This window comes from Chaetura pelagica, unplaced genomic scaffold (genome assembly GCF_000747805.2).
Source record: "Chaetura pelagica isolate M959 unplaced genomic scaffold, ChaPel_1.0 scaffold83, whole genome shotgun sequence".
In the NCBI taxonomy this organism is placed as follows: Eukaryota; Metazoa; Chordata; class Aves; order Apodiformes; family Apodidae; genus Chaetura; species Chaetura pelagica.
Genome location: NW_009952893.1, coordinates 3,655,546 through 3,677,022, shown reverse-complemented (window position 1 = coordinate 3,677,022; position 21,477 = coordinate 3,655,546). Strand labels below are relative to the sequence as shown.

Sequence of the window (21,477 nt, the reverse complement as noted above, 5' to 3'; positions counted from 1 at the left end):
AGCAGCTGAGCGAGTCCCCTACACACCCAGGGACAGATCCTGACTACAAATCAGGGCCCTTTATCTGCATGCAACACCAGCCTGGAAACTGTACTTTGGGGAAATACTAAACTGAAGGTTTTCATTGATTTCCACATGAAAATTACTACTATTCTCTGCACGCACTGGCAATGGATCACATTAAATTCAGTGTGTTATTGACTACTTTTTATTTTCAATACCTTGCATACTTTTAAAGTGTTTTGGGTCAAATCCTGTGCCCATTTGCAGACCATGGAGCCAGAATTTGCCCTATGTAAACATACACATTTCTCAGAAGCCACATAAAAACAAGTAGATTTTTATGAAGCCTTGCATTCATGGGAAATTTGTGATAGCTTTAGTTCAGCCTGCTTGAAATTACACCTTTGGTTTGACTGCCTGGTGCAGATGAATGCACAGAGCCAAGCAGGAGAAGCTGCTGAGTAGCTGAGCCACAGACAGCTGGGGCTTTGGCAGGAGTGGTCAAGAGCCTTTCCTGGCAGCAGCAAGAAGATATTTCTCTTCTTTCTCTCCCTCCATGGCTGGGTCAGAGGTGACTTTTGTGTCTGGAGGAATTCGAATGTCTCATTCCTACCCTCCTAAATCTGAGTCAGCTGCCCCTTGCACATAATAAGGGGCCTTGAATTAGATGAGGGAAGGGGTTCTTGCCCAGCAAGGCATGAACTTTCAGCTTCCTCCATAGGCAGAAACAGGAGAAACTCTGGGAAGAAAAGCTGAGGGTTAGAAATGTCAGGGCACAGAAACACCAGGATATAGTGATGAAGAGAAGGGGGTGTTTGCATCATGGAAAAAAGCTGGGGGATCATGCTGCTTTGCCAGAACTTTGGACAATAAAGTAAGGCACCTCTCAGGGTCTAATGTGCCTCTGGAATGTGCTTCTGGTGAATTTATATTTACCTGTGGTAGCCCACAACAGCCTTCTGTTAACAGGCTGAGTGTGACAACTGATGCATCTGCAGAGGATGTGTGATGGCAGCAAGGTGAGGAGCAGTCTGCTGCTGTTTGTCCCCTCACTATGTGCTGAAGCACACTAACATGGCACAGATAATAAACAGCACAACTGCAAAAAGTGGCCAACAAACCAAAGATAAACCCACCTTCTGAAGACAGGATTAAACAGATTTTTTTTTTTTTTTTTCTGGCAGGAATATGTAGTTTAGACATGCAAAGATTAGTACAGGTTTTTCTGCCAAAGTATTACCAGTCACAGCAGTGAGTTTTACATAAAGAAACACGGAGGTTTGGCTGTACTTGCAAAGGTTGGATGAGAAGTGCCAGGAAAGCCACATGTTGGATGACTGTGCTACAACAAACAACAGAATAACAAAGCCCAAGAGGCTGTGGAGCCATGGGATGGTCCTGCAGCTGTTCTTTGGCACTGATTGCTTAGATGGATGATTTTGAAGGACTCATGCTAAGAAATCGCCAAGCATCCTTCTGATTCTCCCTGGCAGTCCCATCACCCTCCTCTTGCTCTCCTTCCACATCCATGAGCAAGATCACCAGCATTGACAGATCTCCACCTCCAAGAGCCACCAAGCCAAGATGTCTCTCAAGGGACAAACAAAGGACAAGAGGACTTGCTTTAAGCTTACTCCTGAACAGAAATTCTGAATGTCTACCAGCCATCACCAAGAATAAAATTCCGTTTTAAATACTTTAAAATTTATTTATTTTACAGTATTTCGCACCACTCATCACCTGCCTCTATTTGGACACTGAGCCACTGACCACCATTCTCTGGGTGTGGCCATCCAGCCAATCTCTTATCCACCGAGTGGTCCATCTGTCAAATCTATGCCTTGTCAGTTTGGAGACCAGGATGTCATGTGGGACAGTGTCAAACACCTTGCACAAACCCAGGTAGATGACGTCAGTTGCTCTGCCCCCATCTATCATCTCTGTAGCCTTGCTGTAGAAGGCCACCAGATTGGTCAGGCATGACTTGCCCTCAGTGAAGCCACATTGGCTTCACCAATCACTAAATCAAAAAATACCAGCCAGCTTTCATGGGCCCCTCTACCCTCCAGGATGTTATCCCAAGACACTCTCTTGAGCAGATCCCTGAAGAAGCTGAAATCTGAAGTCAAGAGTAGTAAGCTTGCTGTGAGCCCTCCTTGCTGCCCTAAGGATCTTGAACTCCACAGTTTCAGGGACACTACAACCAAGGCTGCCCTTAAGCTTAACGTCCCTCACCAGCCCTTCCTTGTTGGTGAGGACAAGGTCCAACACCTCTCCTTGTTGGTTCCTTGATTACTTGGAAAAGGAAGTTATCATCTTTGCACTCTAGGAACCTCCTGGATTGTTTGCATTTAGCAGAGTTGTTCTTCCAACAGATGTCAGGGTGGTTGAAGTCTTCCATGAGGACCATGGCTTGTGAATGTGAAGCTGCTCCTATCTGTCTATATAGTGCCTCATCTATATTATCCTCCTGTGCAGGTGACCTGTAGCAAACCCCCACCATGATGTCACGTTGGCCTTTCTTCCCCTTAATTTTAACCCATAAGCTCTCTCTTGGCTCCTCATCTGTCCCCAGGGAGAGCTCCATGCACTCCAGCTGGTCTTTGACACAGAGGGCAACACCCCCACCTCATCTCCCTTGCCTGTCCTTCCTAAGGAGTTTATAACCCTCCATTTTGACATTCCAGTCATAGAAGTCATCCTGCCAGGTCTCAGTGATGCCAATGAGAGCATGTGGGTTGTGGAGTGATGGCCAGGAGAGCCTAGAAGGCTGGCTGCAAAGCAGTGGGTTTAGGAGAGGGATTTGGAGGAGGAAGGAGAAGTTAAATGATGTCCAGGTTCAGGTTTCAATGCCATAAATGACACCCCTGGGTTTTACATTCACAGAATTCCTCTCTGCAATCTCTTATCTTGTACCAGTGGTGTGAAGCTCTACGGTGTCAGTCACAGAAAATCTGCCCCACTAGAAGGTAACCCCCATGTGACTTCCCTTTCACCACAGAGCCTAGCAGAGACAAAGCCCACTCTGCAAGCTTGGCATCAGAGCATCCTTGTCCATGGGGTGACAGTGCCCTGTTCTGCCAACACCCTGTCTTCCATCTCTTCTTGGGAACAGGACAGGGAACTGCATTGGTGAAGACCCAGACCCATCTCTCTCTCTCCCTCCAGCTCTGTCCTGCCTTGCTCACCTCTGGCCAGAAGTCCTGGCTGCCCAAGCAATACAACTTCTTACCAAAAATGAGGATGCTGCCTCTATTTCTGCCCAGCCGTAGGCAAGATGTAGAGTAAAAGAGATTTAGAGTGCTTGTTGTTTTGACTGAAAATATTTGCATTTTTAGCCAAGCATCACTCAGGGGGTGGAGGGGCTCTCCACCCATCTCACCTTTCTTCTGTGCCGTTTTACCCCATAGTGTGCAGTCCCCCAGCAGCAGATGGGAGCACGGGCATTCCCACCTACAGCTGGCATGCTGCAGAAACTCAGGTTTCACTTATATTTGCAACGACTTGCTAAGCAGATGAGCCAGCTTTAAGACAAAGTCTTCCTACCCATACAAGGGTGAACTGCAAATGGTATCTTGCGTTTTATGATTTTATTTGGATTACTAAACATCCTGCAATAAATACTGAAACTACCTGTATACATGACTTAGCCTTTGCAACAGAGACAAGTTCTTTCAAAAACAGTTGCCTTTTGACACTGACATTTTTCCACTCAACATATATGTATTTGTGTACCTCATAGTAGGGGATGGTAGGCCATATGCAGACAGTATTTGGAGACCTTTTAAAAACAACCTGAGAGATGGTTTCAGACCTCCAAGAAAACAAGGACCAGCACAGGAGATAATGCATCTTTCAAAATGTTCTTTTTAAGGGTGAGTCACTGGGAGCACATCAAATGTGAAGGAAGACAGGATTTCAGGGACAAGCAACAAAGACAAGTCAGAGGGATGATGCCTGCCCTTTTCTTTCAGAGGAAGTCGGAGGTAGACACTGACCTGAGCTAGACTGTGTTCAAAAGTAGCCTTCTCTGGGCTTATCAATGCACAGGGAGCTTCCACAGTTTGCAGCAAACAGCAAGAAATATGGGATAAAAGGGTAGATGAACTAGATTATAATTTCTGTTCCAGATTCACCAGCAGTACCAACATAAATTATAGCAGAAAAACCTCAGACATTTGGATTAAAAGAGCCTGAAAGAGGGACAGTCCATGGATGAACTCCACTGGGGAGTCACTTTTGTGCACCATGGCTCTGCTGCCAGTGGGAGACCAAGCCATAGTGGTGTGGGTCCCAGCTGCCTGCCTGGGAGAAGGAGGGTCCTGTGGCTTTCTGCTGCCCTCCAGCAATGCCAGCAGGCCAGTATGGACACGAGTGTCTCCTGGCTTTAGGGACCACAAAGAAACAGAAAGTCCTTCCAACAGAAAGTCTTGGCTTCCTCACAGACCTTGAGATCAGGATAAGAAGTGGTGGCCATACCCCTCAGGGAGGCAGGGCAACCCGAAATGGTGATTAGGAGAAGGGGTTTATAACATTCTCTGTAATTATCTGTGTTCTCAAAAGTCTCAGAATCATTGAGCCTGAAAAGTCAGGCTGCCAAAGCTGTGCAATAACAAACATGAGATTGGTGGTTCGGCATCTCCCTGAGCCAGACACAATTTTACAGGCCCAGAGGTTCCCAAGTCCTCATCCCCTCAACACATTATTGCTAGAAGGAGATCTACATTTCACATGTAAGGCATAAAAGTATGTCCAAAGTATTGCATTTAGGAAGTACTGCATGTGGGGAAGAAATAGCCCTGCACTACTCCCTACCTCAAAATAGGTCTCCAGGGCTAGGGACAAGCTTCACAGATAACAGGCACAGGCTTGCTTTTCCACACCCCCAAATATGCCCTGCAGTAAGAATTAGACATGCAGGAAGAAGGGATACAAATGAAATAAAACCAGTTAGAAAAGTGGGAGAATCCCACTTCCTCTTGGAGAGTAACCAACCAAGTGCTTTACTGTTTTATCACAGTCCCTGCTTCTCAAAGACAGACCTGACCCTTCCCCCCTGCTTTGCTGCCACAGCATCCCATGAGAGCCTGTTTGTAAATCATCACTGAATGTCTCTCCTGCCAGCAGAGAGGAAGCAATGACAGCTCCTCCCTGAGTTCCTGCGTTTTATGGAATAACAGGGTATTTAGTACCAGCTTAGTAGCAGAGGAGTCAGCACTGTGACAGCAGGGCTGGACACAGGTGGCACAGAGGTGGCAGTATCCTCAGGGGCCCTCCTGAGCATACCAGAATTTAAGGAAAAGGCGATTGCAGAGTTTTAACAGTAGGAATTTTGACCAGGGAACAGATATAACTCCTGCTCTGGCCTGAACAGCCCACAGTGCTCCCTTCAAACCCCACTGCCATAGCCCCCAGCTCTGCTGCCAGGACAGTAACAGTCATAGGAGAAGTGACTTGCATTTGACAGCACTGACCCAGCTCAGGCTTCCCAGCTGGTGTCAGCTCATCACTTCGCAGAGATACAGCCCTACTCTAGTATCAGGTTTCTCCCTAGTCCTGGTCTGCTTGACATAAGCCACTCTTGATGCTATTTCAGTATGCTCCCTCTGTCTCTCAGCTGCAGAGCAGAGAAGCACAGGTATTCTTTTTCTCCAAGACAATGCTGAGGTCTGTAATTCAAAGGAGAGACCAGTTCTAAGGTTATACTCAACACATGACTTCAAATTATGTCGAAGATCTGCTGACACTTGGTCCCAGCTCCCTAGGCTGGTCTAGGTTATATTTTCATCCATCCCTATCTTGAGAGTCATTCCTCCAGGGCAGAACAGAGATTCAGTGTTGAAAGATAAAGGATTGAACCTTAATGTATTGCAGTTAAACAAACTGAATTGGGTGTGAGGCTGGAAAGGAGTTCAGGAAGTCAGGGGTTACCAGACCTGGTTGAGCCCTTGCTTAGCACTGGTGGCAGTGGTGGTAACTCTATCCTTGAGCTTTTTTTCCTCTGCCATTTTTTCAGACTTCTCTCTGTTTTCCTTTCATGTCTGTCTTTGCTCTGTAAATGCTCTTTAGGTGTATAGCAAAAGCAGCGTGACTATTCATTTCTGAGTGCCAATGTCTTTTTTCTTTTCAAAGTCAGATTAGAAGAGCAAGTTTGCTTTTTGGACATTTTCCAGGCAAGTTCTTTCCCGCAGTCCCTCATGTGAGATTGACGTAAGCTTAGGGGAGCACAATGCATGAGAGAGATGCAGATGCTGGCAAGAACAACAGCTGGAAGCACCTTCAAATCAAGCAGGAGTTGAATGGATGCACTTTAAGCTATGATGAGGGATGCCATCCGCTGTGATATTGTGCTCACTGTACCAAGCAGCAGTCTATCAGTCTTTCTGAATTATCACTTCAAGAAGCAACCCAAGAATGCCACCCTATGTCCACATGCAAAGGGTTGCATCCCCCCTCCCATCACGCTGTTCCCCAGGAATCAGCCTTTCTGAGTTAAGGGAATGCAAAGGAAGAAAAAGCAGACAGCAAATCCTTTGGCCACAGAAGAAATCTGACTTACCTCTTCAAAGGCTTTGACCTTGTCACTGAAGGGGCTGCTTTGCAGCAAGATTTTTGTTTTGCCTGGGCTGCCTGAGGATACACATCTCTCACTGTGAAGTGCTATTTCCCTGCAGTCCAGACTGGGCAACATGGATGAACAGTTCATGGCAGCAAACTGCGTCATAGGAATCTGATACCAGAATCTGGGGAGAAGACAAAGCATTTGGGGCTTTCTTCCCAAATTTCAGCCCTGTCTCCACCTCACCCAGCCAAGCAGAACCAGTCCCCAGACTGGAGGGGTAACTCCCAGTGACCACAGCCATCAGCTGTGTCATAGCTCAGGTTGCATTTATTAGGGTGCTCCTGATATGTCACGTCTCATAGCCAATTTCTTGGGCTTCTGGCAGACTTTAATGTGAAATGTGTCCAGAGTGGCTGCTTGTTCCCCGGAACTGAAGTCAGCCATTTTTCACTTCCATAGGAGTATAAATGCCTCTTTACCAAGACAGGAGCCACCCAGTCAGGCATAAAGAAGGTGACAACTCTCCCATCCTTTCTCCTGTGACATCTTAGTGTGTTCCCATGTTAAAGCCTCTTTATGCTGACATTCACCTGTTGCACCAGGCTGGAAGTCGAAAAACAAAGCATCTGAAGGGGCCAAGTTGTAGGTCAGGAAGCTTCACCTTTTTCCATCTTGGAGGTCCCATTTCATTGCTTCTGTGGCTTCACAGCTGGTGAGCATTTCTGAGGGGTGTGCCTGTCCAGCATGTGAGAGGCAGTGAGGTCAGGGCCTCTGCTCTTTGGCCCCAGGCTGGTGTGGTTCCCACTCCTCCCCTGGCCCCATGCACTGCAGGAACTGGGCAGGGGGGCAGAGAAGGCACCTGAGCCATTTCCTTCTAGTTTAGGGAGGAAAACATGCTGCAGGAAGGAGAAAGTTTGAAGAGGTAAATGGAAGGCACAAAGGGACAAAGACACAATAACAAGGTAAGAAAGGAGATCTCATGTGTGCACAGTGTTCCAGGATGTCCTCTGCATTCAACAAGCCCTTTGGAGTGATTCCCCAAGCCCATCAGAACTTCCTCACCCCCTCTTCCACTTTACAGCACCACAGCAATCTGCTTTTTATCCTTTCCACATCAACCTTCATCTCCTTTATGCTCTACCATGCTTCATGCAGTGGACTGACTCACCTTTTCTCACTGGAACCAAGATATCCCCTTCAAACCAAGGCTGACTGGGGGCACACACATTGCAATATGGCCACCAGAATAATAATGGTAAGGCAGGGCAAAGAGGAGAACTTTACATTCTTGCAGAACAAAAAGGTTTTTAAGAAAAGAATGAACAGAAGAAAATGGTGGCATCCAGGCATCGAGCCGGTGCCTTTCCCATGACAGTACTCTCACTTAGCACTTGAGTCAAGGCATTGTTAGCTGGCCAGGTAATGCTAAAAGGAGTGAATTTATTCTTCTTTTTGCCAAGAGGAAGAGCCAGCACATCTCCTGGATAGGGAAGAAATAGGAGGATGTCCGTGCAAAAGCTGTGGACCTTCCCAGAAAAGAAGACCTGGGATTTTTAGGAGGAAATCAGACATGAGAGGCGCTTGGGTGCCCCATGAGGAAATACTTCTTGGTCAGCTTAGCCTGAGGGGTAACGTGTGGAGGAAGACAGGCTCCTTGCTCCTCACTGTGTCAGGAGACCCTGTGGCAAAATGCCTGCATATGAGGGAATGGCCTTGCTGATTTAATCTTCAAAGCCAGTAACTGAAGCCTGGTTTTCTCTCATTGCTCCACCTACCTCTTTTATCTGCCTTGGCAGCTATGAGTAAATGTTTTTATTTGCTTTTTGTCTTAACCTGTCTTGAATTAAGTATGATTTCACTGTAATTGGATACTAATAACTCGTTCCTTTCCAAAGGATGTGGTAAAACTCCACGTAGAGCTTGGGGCACCTTACTCTGGGTTGCCAGCTTGTTCTCCATAACATCCAGACCATTACTGAATGCACCCTCCCTCAGCTGCAGGGCCTCACTGGACCCGCAACAGCCAGAAAAGAAGCATCTTCTAGGGATGAGAGCATCAAGGAAGAGCTGATTCCCAGGGGTTTCTGCGGGTTTCGTTGGTGGATTTGTGGTCTTGCACCATGTGCTGAGCAAGAAAAAAGGAGAGAATCCCCCCTGAGCCTGAACTGAACCAGCAACTTTGTAAAAAGCTACATGTATTTGTAGCCTGCCTCTCTGCCAGGAAAGCTATCAAAAGAGGTTAGGAGCAGCCACCACAGGTAGGCTTGGCGCACTGTCAGGTGCAACCATCGTTCCCTACCTGCCCACGCCTTTGTGTCTGTCCTTCTTGTTTCCAGCTCTTACTTACATTGATCCTCTCCTCAGGCCACTAGCCTAGTTTCCCTGCTCTGGCAACAGCTTCCTCCAGGCATGAGGATGGCTCCCTACTCAACCAAGGTTTTGCCTCAAATAATTATTCTTAGCTGCAGCCCTGTCCTGGGTTCAAGCAGAGCCCACCTCTCTGGGACCTGCTTCCCAAGTGGCAGGGCACCACCCCACTGCTGCTCCATCTGGGAACACACAGGCGCCTTGTTTGCTCAGGGCAAATCTGTTAGAAGTGCCTGGATATCCGAGAAACTGCCCTTTTCTAACATTGTCCTTCATTCCTGCATGGCAGCAGGGGTAAAAGCCTGGGATCTCTGAGTGAACACATGGGAGCCCTCCATCCCGCCCGGCCCAGGCATGTGGTGGATCATCTCTCTGGCTGCCAGCTGGAGGAATAGGTGTAAGTCCAAGCTGCCCAACTGGAAAAAAGGTGCTACCTCCGCCCCTGCAAACTTCTGTTTGCAATTACATTCTTCCAGTTGTTACACACCCACCAGTTATTTGGACACATTCACCCTCTTTCATTCACTTTGTGTTTTTTCAAGATTAATTCAAGGGGAAAAAAAACAAAAGCCATCTGCAAATGAGGAGCTATTTGCAAGTCTCTGCTTATGAAGGAGCTGCTCCTCTCTGTGCTTAACCCCCTGCACTTGCCTGAGGCAATCAGTAGGAATTTGGCCTCATCTTCACCGCCCACCTTAGTAGCACATGCAAAAAGTAGAGTAAAAAAGAAAATAAAGAGGATGGAAGTAACAGACCAAAAGTGAAGTGTCTGCGGAGGCAGACAATGGCTCTACCTCTCACCTACTGGATGCCTTCTCCTCTTCCCACACCTTGCTCCCACTCCATGTCTTCTGGTTCATTGTCTCAGCACGACCCTCCTCCTTCAGGCTGCAGTTTGACAAGCCACTGCAGGCATCTGAGCTGCTCTGGCCAGCAAGATGGAGCAGCCTATGCCTCTTGAATTCCTTGTGCTGGCCCTGGCTGCAAGGTCTGGTCTCCTCCTTTGCACCAGTGGAGCTGATTCACCTCACTGTCCATTTAGAAAATTACCACTTCTTTGCTGGATAATCAAGTTGACCCACGTGCTGGGAGTGCCCACAGTCTACCAAAACATAAAGGCAAATTCTGTAGTGGAGAAGAGGGAAGGAGATGTGAGATGGCCTTACTTTGGAGCAGGGAGATGCTGAACTGGGTCATCCTCCTTTCAACCTTCACTCTCACCATCCTCGTTATGCAGAATACAATACCTTCAGTACCCCACAGGATGGTCCATGGCTTGAAGGAGCACCCACAAGCAAGTCAAACCAAAAGCCATCACTTATCACAGCAGTCTGTCCAACTCACAGCTGCTGAGGATGATGTGTGTTCAGGTAGGACTGCGGTGACTAACGTCTGTCTCCAGCAGCTGGTATTTTCCCTGGCAGCAGGTTATGTGAATCCCACCCTGCTCCTAAGGAATGGAAAGAAGAGCTCTTTTCTTTTCTTTTCTTTTCTTTTCTTTTCTTTTCTTTTCTTTTCTTTTCTTTTCTTTTCTTTTCTTTTCTTTTCTTTTCTTTTCTTTTCTTTTCTTTTCTTTTCTTTTCTTTTCTTTTCTTTTCTTTTCTTTTCTTTTCTTTTCTTTTCTTTTCTTTTCTTTTCTTTTCTTTTCTTTTCTTTTCTTTTCTTTTCTTTTCTTTTCTTTTCTTTTCTTTTCTTTTCTTTTCTTTTCTTTTCTTTTCTTTTCTTTTCTTTTCTTTTCTTTTCTTTTCTTTTCTTTTCTTTTCTTTTCTTTTCTTTTCTTTTCTTTTCTTTTCTTTTCTTTTCTTTTCTTTTCTTTTCTTTTCTTTTCTTTTCTTTTCTTTTCTTTTCTTTTCTTTTCTTTTCTTTTCTTTTCTTTTCTTTTCTTTTCTTTTCTTTTCTTTTCTTTTCTTTTCTTTTCTTTTCTTTTCTTTTCTTTTCTTTTCTTTTCTTTTCTTTTCTTTTCTTTTCTTTTCTTTTCTTTTCTTTTCTTTTCTTTTCTTTTCTTTTCTTTTCTTTTCTTTTCTTTTCTTTTCTTTTCTTTTCTTTTCTTTTCTTTTCTTTTCTTTTCTTTTCTTTTCTTTTCTTTTCTTTTCTTTTCTTTTCTTTTCTTTTCTTTTCTTTTCTTTTCTTTTCTTTTCTTTTCTTTTCTTTTCTTTTCTTTTCTTTTTCTTTTTCTTTTTCTCTTTCTTTTTCTTTTCCTTTTTCTTTTTCTTTTCCTTTTTCTTTTTCTTTTCCTTTTTCTTTTCATTTTCCTTTTTCTTTTCCTTTTCCTTTTTCTTTTCCTTTCATTTTTTTTCCTCCATGCTCCCTAATGTCCAGTGTTGGCTAACTGGGTTTTGGGTTGGTTTTTTTTTGGCCAAATGGAGCTATGGCTAAATATGCATTTGTTTTTCAGCAGCCAGGCTCTCTCTGGTGCAGACCTGTTCATGAAAGCCTGAACGGAGACATGCCAGGCCAGAAAACCAACAGCAATCCAAAATTACTATCAGAAGGAACCCAGCAGCTCACTGACACCCAGGTTATTATCAGTGATGGGCCACCGTGTTTGGCAGCCATAAGGTCAGCAAAGGGCTCATAAAAATCAGGCAGCAAGCATCACCTATGTGTCCTGAGACTGAATCCAAAATGTTATAAATCTGTGAGGTTCTCCCTAGGAAAGCAAAACTTACTTTGCATCTGGTTGATAACAAAAAAAACTGGAAAACAAGTTCTGGGATGTTGTGGCCTTTGCAGAGCATTCCAAGTGACCAAGACCACAGTCACCAGGCCATGGATCTCCTTCCTGGAGCACCAACATGGTGTTTTGTACGGTTTCAAGGGCAAAGCCCATCTTGGCATTTATTCTAACACCACTGAAGAGCATCGTCTCTGGCACCTGAGCTGCAGGAGGAAAATATGGGGTACAGACCACGAGTAACTCAGAGGCTGGAGCAGGAACCAACATGCAGAGATGAGTCAGGCACGTTGTAATGGGAGAGGTTTTGGTGTGACAGTGAGTGGGGGTTACCTGGAAGACAAGGTGCTTGGTGGCTTCAGAGCTGCCCTTATGCCCCTGAATGGATCAGCTCAGAGCCCCACCACACAGCCTCTCCCAGCCCTGCAGGTCTTGTTTGTCTGCTCTGGGGTCCTTCTGTTTAGGCAGGCCCAAGTGTGGGGTGAAGGCTACAAGGCTCTTCTGCTACAGCATCACGGAGAGGCAGATCCTACCTTCTCCTCCCAGCAGCTGCAATTCCTACTCCAGACACCATGGGAGCAGACAGGCTCTGCTGGCCCCAGGGGCTGCTGCGGTTTGGGGAAACACAGTTTATGAGCAAAGGGCCATGACACAACTCCCAGCATTTGGGAGCTGGATGACATTATGATGTTTTTCTTTTTTCCTTTCAGCATAGATAACTGCAGCAGGTGACACGATGTGACTTGTTCCCAGCTTGTAGTTGCAAAGTGCAGTATCATCAGATATAGAGCTTAGACCTGGAATGCTGGTGGGAAAATGGAGTTTCCACGGCACAACCACCTCCCGCTACTGGAGAATGTGCTTTTTTCCCTTTCAGAAACAACAGCACAGCAAAGATGAGGGGTAGGAGCAGCATCGGGGGTCAGACACTTGAGGACCAGGTGTGGTGGTGCAGATCCCCCCTGGCCTCACGGGGCCACACTGTGATGCCAGCACCGGCCAAGGTTGTTCTTGCTGTAGGTACAAGGTGGATGGGCCCAAGGTTGTTCTTGGTTCAAAAGCAAGTGCAGTGGGCTGCGACCATCTGGCACTTTCTGACCTGCCTCCTGGGAGCAGTGAGTTGAAACAACTCAGCACTGTCCTGTCTGAGTGTAAATACAGTGATTTGGGGTGATCAGGCACCCCCTAACCATACCCAGAACTTTGCCGGCTGGGAAAAGCACCTGAGACCCCTTCCTGCTCACATCAGAGCCCACTCTGAAAGCTGCCAAACATCACCTGACACAAAGTGAGGACACAGCAAAAAAATACTGGCCAAAGTCAACCACCTTGTGACCCTATAAATATTGATCCTATAATGAGCCCCTTCGGAGATCCCTGGAATTGCAGCAGGCTGCTGCCTCATGCGTGGTGAAGGAAGTTTGCCTGTCTGAAGGAAAATGAGTGAGTAGTTCACTACTTTTCATTTTGCTGAAATAAAAAGATTGAATCTTAGTGGGTAATTTACTATTTAATTTACTATTCAATAACACGGAGACCAACTGGGAGGGTGTTTCACTACAGCTCCTTTTTGTGGACTGTGAAGATCATTAGGTACCAGCATTGATTAACATCTTAACATAGGTGAGCATCGATGTCTGTGTGTGTGTGTGTAAGCAATTTCATTTAGAAACTTTGTTAAACCTTCAATTGAATCACTGTGTTTGATTAAAACCAATTGTGGATTATTGATTAGTTAAGAGCTGCTATTAATTAAGTATTGCTAGAAGATTATATAACCTAATTTAATTATTTGCTACAACAGTGCAAATCAACCTCAAATTGCTACTATTCCAAATCACCCCAGACCCACAGTTATGTGTTAAACTTCTAAACCACTGAAATCTCTGCACCTAAACTCTTCAGTCATAAGCTGCTGACCAAGCCTGGGATGAGCAGTGGATCCAGCTGCACCAAGACTAAGAGGATTTTACAAAGCAAGGGGGTCCACTCTGCCCCTCGTGCCTCAATGGGAGGGTCTCCCTTCTCCCTTTCCCCTGATCCCTGTGCAAATCACTCCTACCCCTTCCTGACTCAGCCTCCCCTCTCTCTGCACAAATCCTTCCCTCCAATCGCTGTGTAAATCGCCCCAACCCAATTCCAACCCCTACACATTCCTTCCACATGGGAAGTGGACCTGGCCACCCCACTCCATCAAGTTGCACTTTCACTGATCTAGGTTAAAATCACCTTTTCCTCCCATTCTACTTCTGTTGGTGATTCTTTAAGGGACCTAACCACCTTCCACTCTTGTTCATGGCACCGGGATGGGCAAGACTTTGCTCCTGACCCTCAGTATCAGGTTTGGGCGGGGCTGGGGGGGGGTGGGGCACCCCTCAACACCACCCGCGCTGCCCCGTTTGGCCGCCAGGGGCCAGTGGCGCAATGGATAACGCGTCTGACTACGGATCAGAAGATTGTAGGTTCGACTCCTGCCTGGCTCGCTCGGTCACACCTTTTTCTTTATTTTAACCGGGATTAATTCTAGCTCCAAAAAGAGTCATCATTATTGTTATTATTATTTAAGTTACTAATAGTAATTCTTCTTCTCCTCCTTCTTCTCCTTCTTCTTCTTCTTCGTAGTAGTCGTCGTCTTAGTAGTATTCTTTCTTTCTTAGTATTCTTTCCTAGTATTCTTTCTTAGTATTCTTTCTTAATATTGTTTTAAAATCCTGGTAATTACATGGATCTTTCCCAATCCCACTGGGAAAAAACTAGCCAAGAAATAGTGATGTTCATAAGAATACTCAAGAAAAAGTAAAATAAAATAAACCAAAACCAAACCGAAACAAAAGTAGTAGTAAAGAAATAATAATTCAGATGTATTTATTCAGATAATTCAGATAATGTTTTCAGATACTAACAAAATCAGGAAAGATGCTTTTTCATTTCCAGTGTTTTCCAGCTCTGTGATCAGTGGGACACCTTGTCTATGCACATGCCATGTATCTCAAATGACATCCATTGTCATGTGGGAAAATCTTCACCATCTTTCCTTTGAAATTGCTCTCCAGGAGGTCTGAAAATATTTATCCTCACACTCTTAACTCTTCTGTGATTTATTCTATTCCCTGTTTTTGTTGGATCAGGTGTGTCCCCCTGTACCCATCAGGCCTCTTAACAACCACTGATCCATCTGTTTTGCCTGCCCACCTCACTCTGTTGACCCCATGTATCAGAATGAGGTGTCTTATGAGCAGGGATTTTATAATCTCTGGCATGTTTAGTCGTTAAGTGACACAAATTATTGACTAGGATACATACACAGCTGCTTGTTTGCCCTTGCTGGAGACAAGATACAGAAATAATTAAGCACTTACAGGTTACCAGTCACTAATATTTTCCTCCTAATTAAGTATTTAGCAATCTACACTATCGTCCAAGCACAGAATAGGCTGTTACTGTAGTAAAATGCATATAGAACATTTAAGTATATAAGCACATCCTAGAAGAATGGAAATTGGAGCCAAGCACTTACATTAATGCAATGGGGCCAAAGTTCAAGAGGAAGAATAGTTGTTTAGCATATATTAAGTCCTGAGACTGATACTTACATTTTCTGAGGTGTTTTTTTTTCTTTCCTGGCTTTCATTCTGATGTGCCTTTATCTTTTTATTTGTGGGGTGTTTTTTGGGGGGGGTTTTTTCTTCCTTCCTTTTAACTGATGAGTAACACACTGCATGCATATCAATACTTTCTGGGTGGGTGGGAGAGAAAAAATGTCTTGGAGATGGACACTGAGGGGGAAAGGAGATGGTTGCTTCTCCAGAAGAATGGAATAAAACAGAATAGTTCAGCTGGAAGGGACCTACAGCAGTCATCTGTCCAACTGACCAGTTCTGGGCTGACCCAAAGCTAAAGCATGTTGTTAGAGGCATTGTCAAGACACTGACAGGCTTGGGGCACCAACCCCTTCCCCTTCCTTCTCTTTCCCCTTCCCCTTCCCATGTTATTTTCTGTTCTGTTCTGTTCTACTCTACTCTACTCTACTCTACTCTACTCTACTCTACTCTACTCTACTCTACTCTACTCTACTCTACTCTACTCTACTCTACTCTACTCTACTCTACTCTACTCTACTCTACTCTACTCTACTCTACTCTACTCTACTCTACTCTATCCTATTCTGTTCTCCAAGAGAATTCAGCCTTTAGCCCCTGGATGAAGCCTGTGCCCTGCCCCACGCGGAGCTGCAGCACAGGGATGTGCACTTTTAGACTGTGGATTCAGATTTGATTTCTGGTGTGTGCAAACATGTAGAGACAATGGGCACACAGTGGACACTCCCAATGCACTGCATCATGCTGGTGGAGAAAGGAGAAAAGGTGGCTGGTGCACATGCAAGTGTGTGTCTACGTGCATGCACAGAAATGCACTAATTAATGGAGGTATCAGGGCCCAGGGATGTCAAAGTGCCAGGCAGGAGCTGGCAGGTCTGAGTCCTGCTGAGCTTCATACAGCTGTTTCCCTGCTGATGATCTTGCCTGTACTCTGTTATACAGTGAGTCTTGCTCTCACATCTGAGACCTACCCCAGAAAAACACTCTCACATAGAGAAGACTCATTCTGGGTTCTTTTGAAGGAGAAAACTTCCCTTCCTCCCCTGCCAGCCCAGCGGGCTTGGCCGCCTTCAGGCACGTTCACTCCCTCCGAGGCAGGAGTCACTGCCAAGTGTGTTTTTCTGCAAACCACGTAGCACCTGTAATGAAAGAGAAGACTGGATGGGAACAGGAGAGGGCTGACAGTACAACAGAAGAGAAGACAGGAAAAAAAAAAAGCAGAGTGTGAGTACTGGCCAGTTATTTACTGCATCCTAAGTGAGCCCATGTCCCTCCGAATTAGACCCCTTCTGTAAAAAGGAACTCTGGGCCCTCTCCCACAGCTCCTTCTCCATCACCATGTAAAGCAAAATGCAATATGAGGAGAGCCTGTCCAGAGCTGAACTAGCACCCCAAAGATCACCCTGGAAAGAAGACCTAATAAAACTAGCCAAGACTGAGCTAGAAATATCTAAATTTTTGGCATCATGCAGGATGATGCCTGATATAACTAAGCAATTCCAAAAGCATCACTGCAACATGGATTTCAATGTTTACTGCAGGGTTGTCACATTTTTGTGGCATTTACTTTTTCCCCCTCCAAAAAAGGGAACCCCTGCCTGGGTGGCACCACTCCTGCCACCAGCAGGGATGCTGGGGTAGCCACTGAAACACTTGCACTCACACAGAAACTGCCGAGCACTGTGCCCTCAGATGTGCCCTTTACTCCTTCTAAACAGACATCTCCCAAGCTACCCACTCTCCAGAAAGCCGTCGGGATACTATTCCCAGTGACTGCCACATCATCATGAGCACCAAGTGGAAAAGCGAGGGACTCGGGGACTGTGCATGGCGTGTTGGGGGCCCCTTCCTTCTGCTGCCTCTCACCAGTTGGCAAACCCTGGTGTCCTGGCCCGGCGCTGCCCACTGCCGGAGCAAAGGAAGGAGATTCCAAACCTTAGCAGCACTAGAGCTACCTGCCTCCGTTACTGAGTCACAGCCACACCAACCACTCTTCTGCAGTAAAGTGGTGCTGAATCCGCAGGCTGTGGCTGCTCTGAAGCAGTGGAGCAGTCTCAGCTCTGGGGATGCGTTCCCAGGTCACGCTCAGATCCCTGGGGGTGAGTTCTCAGGTGATGCTCAGATCCCTGGGGATGCCTTCTCAGGTCCTGCTGAGATCCCTGGGGATGCCTCCTCACCCCTCCTGCCTGCGAGCTGATCCTTGCACGCTGCAAAACACGTAGTATTCAGGTATGTAAAAAATGTTTTGGTTGTTTTGTTGGTTTTTTTTGTTTGGTTTGGTTAAACCACACTTCATTCACCTGCAGAGCAGGGATGTGCTGACACTGCTCAGGACAGGGGCACAGCCACAATGAAGCGGCAGCCTTCCCCAGGGCCCTGAGGATGCTCGATGGGGACAACTCAGGTGAAACCAACCCCCCTCCGCCCGTGAGAACCGCAACGGTGGGAAAAAGCAAATGAAACCACACAGGGCCCGATCTTCGGGCTCCTAACATCTACCAAGAGCCCGCCGAGGGGTCAATACAACTCAAATGCCTTCGGGAAGGACAGGCCATGGAAAAAAACAAAGCGTCTCCTTCGAGCCGGAATCGAACCAGCGACCTAAGGATTCCCGCGGGCCGTGCCTCTACAGTCCTCCGCTCTACCAGCTGAGCTATCGAAGGGACCTGCGCAATGCCCCCGCGCCCGCCCAATGAGGCATCAGGACGGCTGCGCATGCGCGCTCTGCCCCAGCCCGCCCGCTGCCTTCGCACGGCGCATGCGCATGGCGGGGCCGCCCCAGGGCGGGGTCCGTGAGGGGGCGCGGGGGGGGACCGCGACTGCGCGCGGGGCCAGTGGCGCAATGGATAACGCGTCTGACTACGGATCAGAAGATTGTAGGTTCGACTCCTGCCTGGCTCGCTCTGCTTTTGGCGCGTCTGTCCGCCCTGTTTTCACGGAGGAGGCTGCAAAACACCGCCAGGCTCACGTGGGGACTTGCATTTTGTCCTATTTAGATGGACACCCCGAGTTACACGTTCTCCAGAAAGTTTTCCGGGTTCCACTCTCGATGACTGTCACGTGGTCGTGGACATGAAGTGGAAAAGCGGGAGACCCAAGGACTGTCCAGGTCCCGCTGCAGAGCCTTCCTACCCCTGAGCATATTAAAACTTCCACCCAATTTGGCATCATCTGCAAACTTCCTGAGGGATGCACTCAATCCCCTCACCCAGATCGTTCATAACGATACTGAACAAAGACTGGCCCCAGAACTGAGCTCTGCTCATGACAACTCTCTGGGCTTGGCTGCCCAGCTGTCTTTCTTACACAGCGAAGGGTGCCTCTGTCTGAGCCACGAGCTTCTCCAGGAGCACGCTGCGGGTCACAGTGTCAAAGGCTTTACTAAAGTCCAGGTAGACACGGTACACAGCCTTTCCCTCATCATCACAGAGCTACAAAGATGATTAAGGGAGTGGAACATCTCCCTTATGAGGAAAGGCTGAGGGAGCTGGGACTCTTGAGCTTGGAGAAAAGGAGACTGAGGGGTGACCTCATCAATGTTTACAAATATGTAAGGGGTGAGTGTCAGGGGGACGGAGTTAGGCTTTTCTCAGGGATGACCAGTGATAGGACAAGGGGTAATGGGTGCAAATTGGAGCATAGGAGGTTCAGGGTGAATATCCGAAAATTTTTTTTGACTGTGAGAGTGACAGAGCCCTGGAACAGGCTGCCCAGGGAGGTTGTGGAGTCTCCTTCACTGGAGACATTCAAAACCCACCTGGATGAGTTCCTGTGTGTTGTACTCTAGGTGACCCTGCTCTGGCAGGGGGGTTGGACTAGATGATCTTTTGAGGTCCCTTCCAGCCCCTAAGATTCTGTGATTCTATGATCTGGTCACAGAAGGAAACGAGGTTCATCAAGCAGGACCCCTGCCTGGCTGGGCCTGACCCCCTGCCTGTCCTGCGCTCAAGAAGAACCGCTCCATAATCTTCCCCAGTGCCCAGGTCAGGCTGACAGGCCTGCAGGGCGCAGGGTCCTCCCTTTGGCCCTGCCTGCTGATGGATGTGCTGGCCAGCCTGCAGCTGCCTGGGGCCTGCCCTGTTCACCAGGACTGTGACAAATGACTGAGAGCAGCTTGTTGGGCTCCTCTGCCAGCTCCCTCAGCACTCCGGGGGGGTCAGACCTGTGAGGGTCCAGGCGCTGCAGCAGGGCACGGCTGCTTCTTTCTGGATTATGGGAGGTTTGCGCTGCTTTCTGTCCCTTTCAGCTTCTCAGGACGAGGGGACAGCCACAAGGAGAGCAGCAGCCTTCCCTTCTGCTGCCTGTACAGGCCTCAGGGGGTTTCTGTGATGTCATTTGTCACGGATGACAAAGCACATTGGTCAGGCCAGCGAGGAGCTCCGGGCTCCTCTCCTGGGGCCTGCGGGACGTTTGTTTCCCGCTGTCACTGACGGGCGTTGCTGCGGTGAGTGTGTCTGCACAAGGAACGCAGTTGAGGCGCTGCAGGAGCAGGTGGTTTGCAAAGGCTGCGGATGGGTGTTGTTTCACAGGCTGCCTGCGGAGACACAACAGGACAGCGCTGCGCCGGGCACGGAAACGCTGCTGGATGGTGACAAACTCGGGGGAAAACAATCCCCGTCCGTGCGTGTGCAGAAAAATAAACCCGAGCCAGGCAGGAGTCGAACCTACAATCTTCTGATCCGTAGTCAGACGCGTTATCCATTGCGCCACTGGCCCCACGTTGCAATTTCTCCTCTTCCTTCCATCTGTACCCTCTGCACCCTCCCCCCTCTGCACCGTCCCCTGTGTGTACCCTCCCTCCTCTCCAGGAATTTTTCTCTTCTTTGTCCATAAATTTCCCAGCAGACCTGGCTCCAAGTCAGATGTTTGTTTCTTCTCACAACCTTTACACTCATTCTCTTTATTTGTAAAGACACCTCTAACAGTGGTGTGGGCAACACTTGAACATCCACTTATCTCCTGACCAACTTATATTCAAACACATCTTTTGCTGTTGACGAGAGAACTCAAGTGTACAAAAAACTGACCACTAGCAAAGGCACCCAAATTGTTCCTAAAGCTAACACCAAAAAAAAAAATTCTTTTAAAGTCAGAGAAGGCCACTGTAGTTACTTAGTTAGACCATCTACTTGAAGCAGCTTCCCATAATCTCAGCATACAACTTCTACTGACCATAAATTCTGTTTCAGGTAGTGTACCACCTTTAGAAAGACAGACAGATGAAGAAAACAGTGGCAGTTCTTTTTCTTTATTTTTTTTCTTCTTCTTTTTCTTTTTTTTCTTCTTTCTTTTCTTGTTAGAAAAAGAGGGAAAATACATGGAAAAGAGGCAAAAATTCTATGGCTGGTTAGGCAAGGCACACAAACAAAAAGATATAGAAATGGGAATCCCATTCCTCACTTTTGAGCATGACTGTTAGCAAGTTGACTGATTTATCTATGCCTCTTTTCCTCCAGCTGTATTGTTCTGTCTTTCTTCATTCAGCTGTGTGGAAAAAAGAGACCTCTTTGGATTCTGTGTTTGGAGGCATTTTTAAGAAGATACCTTGCTTAAGAGTGAAACAAAGCCCACTCCCAGCCAGTGGTGTCAACCTCTCCCTGCTTTTATTGCCTGGGATATAAGAAAGCTTTTAGCAGCAAACTTTAAAAACATTTCCATCAACTACATGGAAGTGAATATCAAATCACTTCTGATAACCTTGCACAAGAGATGAGGACGGATGGCATGGAAAAAGAAAGGTGATTGAAGGAGGTACTTTACTTGGCAAATGCATATCCTTCAATCAAAAAGTATTTCGTTCTGTCTCACCAAATGCCAGATAACAGACTGAGAAATAAAGAATGCAAGTTAAGCCTAAAGAATGGGGGGGTTGCCTCAAAAAGCAGTGGCTCTGAAAGGAATTTAAGGGTCACAGTAGATATATGATTCCAAAAGAAAGTTTTATGTGGTGCTGTGGGAAAAAGGTTAGTGCTGTCCATGGGTATATAAACACAGGAATAGAGGGAGGTGAGCTTACTTCTGTGTGATTGTTATTGCAATACTCTGTGCTGTTCTGGTCTCCATATTTTTAAAGGATGTTGGTGAGGGTGCTAAAAAGAGTCATAAAAATTATTTAATGGCTGGAGACTTAATGACTCACAGGGAGAAATATAAAGCACTCATTTTGTTAAGCTTATAGAAGGGAAGATTGAAAGGTGATTTGATAATGTTTCATAACCACATGCAAAGGGAAAAAACACCAGGGCACAAAGGATTCTTTAATCTATTGGGGG

At 46.8% G+C, this 21,477-nt stretch overlaps 1 protein-coding gene and 4 non-coding genes across 5 annotated transcripts in view; 2 read left to right on the top strand and 3 right to left on the bottom strand.

Annotated features, from left to right (window-relative positions):
* The window catches only part of TRIM55 (tripartite motif containing 55), a 47,553-nt gene extending 39,810 nt beyond the window's left edge, over window positions 1-7,743 (bottom strand). Inside the window, exon 1 of the mRNA XM_009995552.1 lies at window positions 7,734-7,743. The gene's annotated coding sequence lies outside the window, so the exon portion shown is untranslated. The remainder of the gene's footprint in view (window positions 1-7,733) is intronic.
* A 6,273-nt stretch (window positions 7,744-14,016) lies between these two features.
* TRNAR-ACG lies at window positions 14,017-14,089 on the top strand. Its single transcript has one exon. It is a non-coding gene; the product is annotated as a tRNA-Arg (tRNA).
* Window positions 14,090-17,778: 3,689 nt separating this feature from the next.
* Window positions 17,779-17,868, bottom strand: TRNAY-GUA. The gene is given in 2 exon segments: window positions 17,779-17,814; window positions 17,832-17,868. It is a non-coding gene; the product is annotated as a tRNA-Tyr (tRNA).
* Window positions 17,869-18,033: 165 nt separating this feature from the next.
* TRNAR-ACG lies at window positions 18,034-18,106 on the top strand. The gene has a single exon. It is a non-coding gene; the product is annotated as a tRNA-Arg (tRNA).
* Window positions 18,107-19,848: 1,742 nt separating this feature from the next.
* TRNAR-ACG lies at window positions 19,849-19,921 on the bottom strand. Its single transcript has one exon. It is a non-coding gene; the product is annotated as a tRNA-Arg (tRNA).
* Between the last annotated feature and the right edge of the window lie 1,556 nt (window positions 19,922-21,477).